The following is a 7,073-nucleotide window of genomic DNA, read 5'->3' on the forward strand; positions in this document are numbered from 1 at the left end:
CAAATGTGAACAGTGATTGTGAGTGTGGAAAAATTTGAAGGCATCTTGTGTGAAATAAACATACGAATTATTTATCGATTCGAAAGTGAAAGTGAAATTCTGGATCGTCGACTTGACCGCGCATCCGTTAGGCCTTCTACCACCGTCTGTGCAGTTCGTTGACCTGGCTGTACGCCCCTTGGATTGTGGTACTGTCGTATACCTGAAGACACCTGTGCAGTTCGTCACCGGCTGACACATTGACACACATTTCGAAGCAGCAAATGGATTTACGGCTGAATACGTGAGTTTTTAATTCAATCAGTTTCTGCTTCTTCTCTTTTTTTACGATTATCTCGTAAACTAAAGCCGATCGCCAAAAAGTCTAAAGAGAAATGTTGTTCAGAATCATGGTCTTGACAACGTATCCAAAGCTCATTGAAATCGGAGAGGAGATAGTTCAGATAATACATCGATCGATTTACAATTACAAGTTACTTATCTCGTAAACTTAAGCCGATCGCCAAAAAGTCTAAAGAGAAATGTTGTTCAGAATCATGGTCTTGACAACATACCCAAAACTCATCGAAATCGGAGAGGGTTCACATTATCGAGAAACTCTTGTTCGTTGCGATGTCGCGGCGTACCACCGACACTCGCTTGCCGGCGCGGCGCACAGTGGGCTGGATCGAGAAATTTAGTGACATCTTGTTATAACTCTTGAACCATAAGAGATATCGGGATGAAATTTGCACTAAAATTCATTAAAAAAATAGTGAATTTTAACTGTAAACAAATAAAATTTTTTCTATTTTGTTAAACAATAATTGTTAATTAATTTTCATTGAATTTTTGTATTAAAATAAAATTGTTTAAGTATAATCTTCCAAACTATTTTTTACTTACTAAATATGTATTTTATATTTACATTTCATACATGTAATGTTTTATAGAATACGTGAAATATAAATTCAAGAAATCTTTTTATAATCAACGCATACAAAATGTACTGAGGAGGTAAAAACGTCTCACAAGCGTGTCAAAAGATATTTTTTATAATAATTTATAATAATTATAAATAATTTTTCAATTTAATTGTTTTAAAATCATGTCTATTCTATATATTACGACCTTTGTTATTTCGTATTATTTCATGTATGTGTAATGTGTTTATAAAAGATAAAAATATCAACAAAAAGATAACAAATATAAAAGATAAGCCAATTATCTTACCAAAACGTTTTTAAATTGATGGTAACTGGTAAACTTTTGGTCAATTTGTTTAATAACAATAATAATAATTAGAGGACCTAACGGCACCTAATCGGATAAGTCAGATCATTTTCATTGGACCTTCCTCTACATATCCCCACAAAAATCATATCCGAACCGATCCGATATTGGAAATTATGATTGTTTAAAGTTATCGGGACGTGCCACCTGACGCATAGCAACTCACATATAGTACTTAAATACCATCCAAATATGAATATTTTTGCAATTGCATTGAAAGTTCGTACCTACCTAAAACAAGTATGTAATTTTTAACAATTAATTAAATTAAAAAAAAATTATTGTTAAAAATATAATGAACGGTAATAATATAACTAGACTAAGAGTTTCTTAGTTTTTCTTAGTGAGTATCACTAATAAAAAAAACAAGAAAAAAAAAATTTTTTTTAAATAAATAAAAATATGTCTTTATTTGTATTTGTTCTTGAATTTTTCCTACTATTTCTGCTCCTAAATTTCTTAAAATCTTTGTGCCGAGTTTCTTGTGCTTCTTCGCTAAGTTGGCCAATTGGTACTAATTGTAAGGCATATTTTACAATATCTGCACTATGCATGAGCATCGTCTTTGTTATAACAAATGCTTAAACGTCATTGTACTTACCAAATTTCCAAATTTATATATTTATGTATATTTATGTATTATGTATATTAATATCACAAATGTGTCAATACTTGATAAACTTAATAACGCTTAAATACACTTAATAAACTTAATAATACTTAAATACACTTAATAAACTATACATATACTTATTTAAGAAACTCTTAGTCTAGTTATATTATTACCGTTCATTATATTTTTAACAATAATTTTTTTTTAATTTAATTAATTGTTAAAAATTACATACTTGTTTTAGGTAGGTACGAACTTTCAATGCAATTGCAAAAATATTCATATTTGGATGGTATTTAAGTACTATATGTGAGTTGCTATGCGTCAGGTGGCACGTCCCGATAACTTTAAACAATCATAATTTCCAATATCGGATCGGTTCGGATATGATTTTTGTGGGGATATGTAGAGGAAGGTCCAATGAAAATGATCTGACTTATCCGATTAGGTTCCGTTAGGTTCCCTAAAAGATACACCTTGCAAATTCTAAGAAAGTATATAGATTTTATTCATTTCATTAAATATTAATTGTTAATAGATTGCGAGCAACCATCCTCAACTAACAGCGTTAATTGTTACCGCAAAGGACTGTTTTTCATTTACACAAAAGACCCAGAAGAAATATTAAATAGGGTAATCAGGACACCTCGATGAAAAGAAGCAATTTTTCGCTGAAAAATACTGCATCCCAAATGTCTATCTTTGTCAATTTATATTAACTACAGTTTTTGTGAACGAACATTAATATTTTCCGCTTCGATGTTGATGGACATTTAGGAAGCAATACGAATTTATTAGAAATCGATATGAGAAAGTCGACTCTTTCGTGAAATGTCACTAAATTTCTCGATCCAGCCCACTGTGCGGCGTGGCGCGATGTGATTGGTCCGTGTTTTTCGTTAATAACTCCTAAACAAAGCCGCAGTGGACATTGGTGCAAAGGAAAATGTCTCTTAGAATGGTCTCAGGAACCTCCCATTTCAATTAAGTACACGAATTTTGGGACACCCTGTATATAAAATTTCAGTAAGATTGGTCTATGGGACGGCCGTCGGTGCGACCGCGATCGTCGGTGCGATCTGGAGCTCGATTGCAAGCTTCGGTGTGACCGCGGTCGCGAATCCTGTATTTTACGACATAAAAGATCCATGAAGTCGGCCTGTATATGTCGTTCGTTCCAGAACCAGATCTCAGCGAATTTTTAATTTTGTTAAGCTCCCGTCTAAAGTTTGAACGTAATGTGTTTAATTTTTTGGTGACGTCCTTCACTACAGCTGTTGGCTTTATTTCTTTATAAATAAGGAGAAGTTTCTCTAACGCTATTTGTTTTTTGTATTTGTTCATGTAGCTAGGATGAACCTTATTCCACAATTCTGGTAAACTCTCGTACTTTTCTATAAATCGTTTTAAACAGTCGTCACCATTATTAACTGATAACTCTTCTAAATCAAATTTAAAATCAAATTCTCGTTCGTCCTCCATTTTTGCTTGTAAAGACAACACAAAACGGTTGCCTCTACACCAGGCATGTCCACAAGTTGCTTGTTCGGAGGCATTCTCAAGCAATATCCGTGGAATACCCTCACTTCTCCCCCTGACATGTCAGCTAAGCACCAAGACTTCATCTTGTCACTGCCAATCTTCATCCGTTAGCGCACAAAATCATGGACTCTCAAGATTTTAGTCCTCGTTTCTTCAACGTAGGCTCCCTCCTCCTTTCTCTCAGAAGATCCAAAGGAAGTCGTAACTCTCGACCCACGAGGACCATTCCTGGAGTATTTCGTGTTACTTCAGGTTGAGACGTCCGATGTGCTAGTAGGAACATCGGTATCCATTCGTCCCAGTCTTTTTGATGTTCTGAAACAAACTGTGTTAAATATTGCAACAGTGTACGAATCATTCTCTCAACGAGACTGTCCGACTGAGGATGCAGGGGTGTCGTCCTTGTCTTCTTAATTCTAAGCATCCCCATCAACTCCTTGAAGACATTCGACTCCGAATTCCGACCTGATCTAACCGTAACGTTTTATTACATCCGTTAAAAGGCTCTTCGCTATGGTCGTTGCTTTTTGATTCGGAAGCGGAATCACTTCCGGCCACTTTGAAAAATAATCTACTACAACAAAGGCATATTTGTTTTCGGTCGTAGATTTTGGCAAAGGGCTCACAATGTCGAGTGCAATTCTTTCAAAAGGGGCTTCGACATTGTAAACCTCTCTCTCTTTAGGGCACCTCTTCCTCTCTCCCTTGGACCTTTCTTCGCCAAATGCAGCTTGAACAAGCCTCTCAATTTCTGCCGCCATCTCGGAGATCGACTCCCCTTTCCGCTGTTTGTAATTCTGAAATTTTACATAGCTTAAATTTTGAAAATCTTTTATTCCATAACGGAGCTCCAGTGCCGAAACAATCGCCTGGAAATCAATCTGCTTATCCGCAGAAAGAGAGGTCAACACTCCTAGAGCAGGGCCCTCCAAAGATGCAACCAAAGCCAAAGCTTTCCTCGGTTCATCCCATTCATTCGTGCGAGCTATCGTGTCCAACTGAATTCTATACTCTTCCCACGAAGCTTTACCATCGAATCTAGGCGGTTTCACGGCGTATCCCAACTCCGAGACACCACGAAACACACCAACCGTATCGCGCAGAGGTATCTGCTGCGAAGGTGGGAGGGCCGGAACCGTGGACCCAACGTTAGGAACAGATATATTTACATTTTGAGATTCACGGTTCTCGGTAGAATTCGTAGGAGCTTCATTCAAATGGATCTTTATCTCGTTTCGCAGTATATTTCAATCTGATTCCAAATAGAAATTTCAAACGAACGTCGGTCGTTAATAACAAATCGATCGTCGGCTCATAACGACGACCAGCGAGATGAGCAGACGATCGCCAGATCGACCCAGCTGGTCGCCGACGATCGATCGGCATCAACACCAACGTAACATCTAATTCCTATACGTTCCTACAAATTAATTAACCGCGGCTGTACAAGCGCGTGCAGATTATGCGAGAGCACCTGATACTGAGCCTCCAAGATTCCGAAGCGTTCTTCCATGGCAGCTTCCTTTGCAGCTTGAACGGTCCTGTTTGCTGCTTCCCTCTCTTCAAACCGGGTCCACTCCTGTTCCCATTTCCGTTCCGAGATTTTCTGCTGCTCTTGAAACTGCCCCGAAATGTTCCTCTGGAGACCTTTGAACAGCGTTTGCAACATCATCGCATCTGCTCCCGAAGTGGATGCCGTTGCGGTGCGATCGTCCGTAATCCCACTTCTGACACCAATGTTGCGGAGGCTTCGGCCCCGTTTCGCCGGTGAACACATAATGAATAATAAATACGGAACAACAACGCTATTTTATTAAGCGTAACACAGATAATGATGGAATAATGTAATCGTAAGCGCGTATTCTCGTTTGAAAGGCTCGAGAGTGTCTGTCAGCTGTCCTCTTGACAACAACAACCTTGTTGTCCGGAAACCGCAGTATCACAGACGACTTATGTCGATCTCTGCGATATCTTCAGGGGGAGGCAACTTCATCTCTTGCCGTCGTAACGCTATAATGGTGTAAAATGACAAACCTCGCAGAATAAATACCAATTTTTCTTTATCACGTCGTCCTCCGAAGAATCGAAATACCCTTTGTGGATGGTCGCGTATTCTTCGAACTCGTCCATCTTTGCTTCGGTTGGAGAACAAGATCCTGAAGAACAAGGTTCCACTTTGTGTTGGGGCAATATTGGGCGAACTGTGCCGCGAACGGGGTGGCACTTACAAATCTGTTTGCAGGATAGGTAGCATATCGTAAATATTCATAATATAAGGAATAAATGTCAAGAAATAGACAGAAATTTATAAACAAAGACATCGGTGATTTAAATTATCTCTTAGTAAATTAAATTAAATTATAATTTGTCTGAAATTATTAAAGAGGCTCTTGCTATGAAAACATTGCTTTTTTTCCCGGATATTTTACGGGAATTCTGAACATTTTCGGGAATCTCGCACACCCCTGCAGAAATCCCGAAAAAATTCACGGGAAACCCGAAACACCACCGGGAATCCCAAATATTCTCGGGAAAAACTCAGGATTTTTGGGATCCCGTCCCGACATGATGATGATGATGTCGGGAATGATACTGCTTATTAACTGTTTTGAAATTTTAAATAGATATTGCAGGCTGCTATATGAATCTCCTGTTGCTAGGAACCGTAGGGTTACTGCTAATCTATCCTGAGCAGATATAGCTTTTCTTAACACTTAGTGTTCTTTCTTTCTATTCTTTCACCAATTTTGGTAAGTAAATACTCAAAATCCGAAGGTATCATTCGTGTGAAATTTTTATAATGTCCGCTCACACTTTGAAGCTTTAGTTGACTCACTAAACTTTCTGCATTTTCTCTACTTTTTTTCAGTATACAAATTGGTTTGCCACCATCTTCTTGGCTTTCGGCGCTTATCTTTTTCGACTAACGCGAAATGCAAATAAATATATGCCGCTGCAGCAATTTCCATAGTTATTCTGGACGTGACAAAAACTACCGAGTTAGTTAAAATGCCTGGAAACCAATAACAACAAAAAACAAAACATAATAAAATTAGTTAAAAAATTTTACCATTTCAATGCCAGTTCCTACCTTACCGACTGTTTGTTCAACGATTATCATCCGCTAAATTAATTTTAGATGATTAATTCTAGTAGAAACCGCGTTTCGTCCCGAGTCTGTTGGAAGTACTCGTCAGCAAGGCTAATTCTGACAGACTCTGCCTTGTGCGCTTGGTAATTCGTGACGTTTACCGTTTTCTGTCTTGTATGCTTGGTAATTCGTGACGTTTACCTTTTTTAAATCGTGGTAAGATTATTCGCTATGCTAGCTTGATTACGAGAGAGTAGACGTTTTTTGTTACATCGATCGTAACTGTTTTTATGGGGGGAAAAATATGTTATTTTGTTTCACATTTGTGCCGAAACCTTCTTCATCGTGAAGAAGGTTTCTAATCAGTTTATGGCTGATTTTAATGATATTTCATGAAAATGCAAGGCGATGTGTTGATTGGGCATTGCCGAACGTTGCATTTTCCATTCATACACACCCTTGATAACTCGTCATCCTCCACGGCCGACTCGAGCAGCCTTCAGGTGAAAGGAGAGAGACAAAGAATGAAGTAATCGATATTACTCCAGTAAACGA

This window comes from Lasioglossum baleicum, chromosome 13 (assembly GCF_051020765.1).
Source record: "Lasioglossum baleicum chromosome 13, iyLasBale1, whole genome shotgun sequence".
Taxonomy (NCBI): Eukaryota; Metazoa; Arthropoda; class Insecta; order Hymenoptera; family Halictidae; genus Lasioglossum; species Lasioglossum baleicum.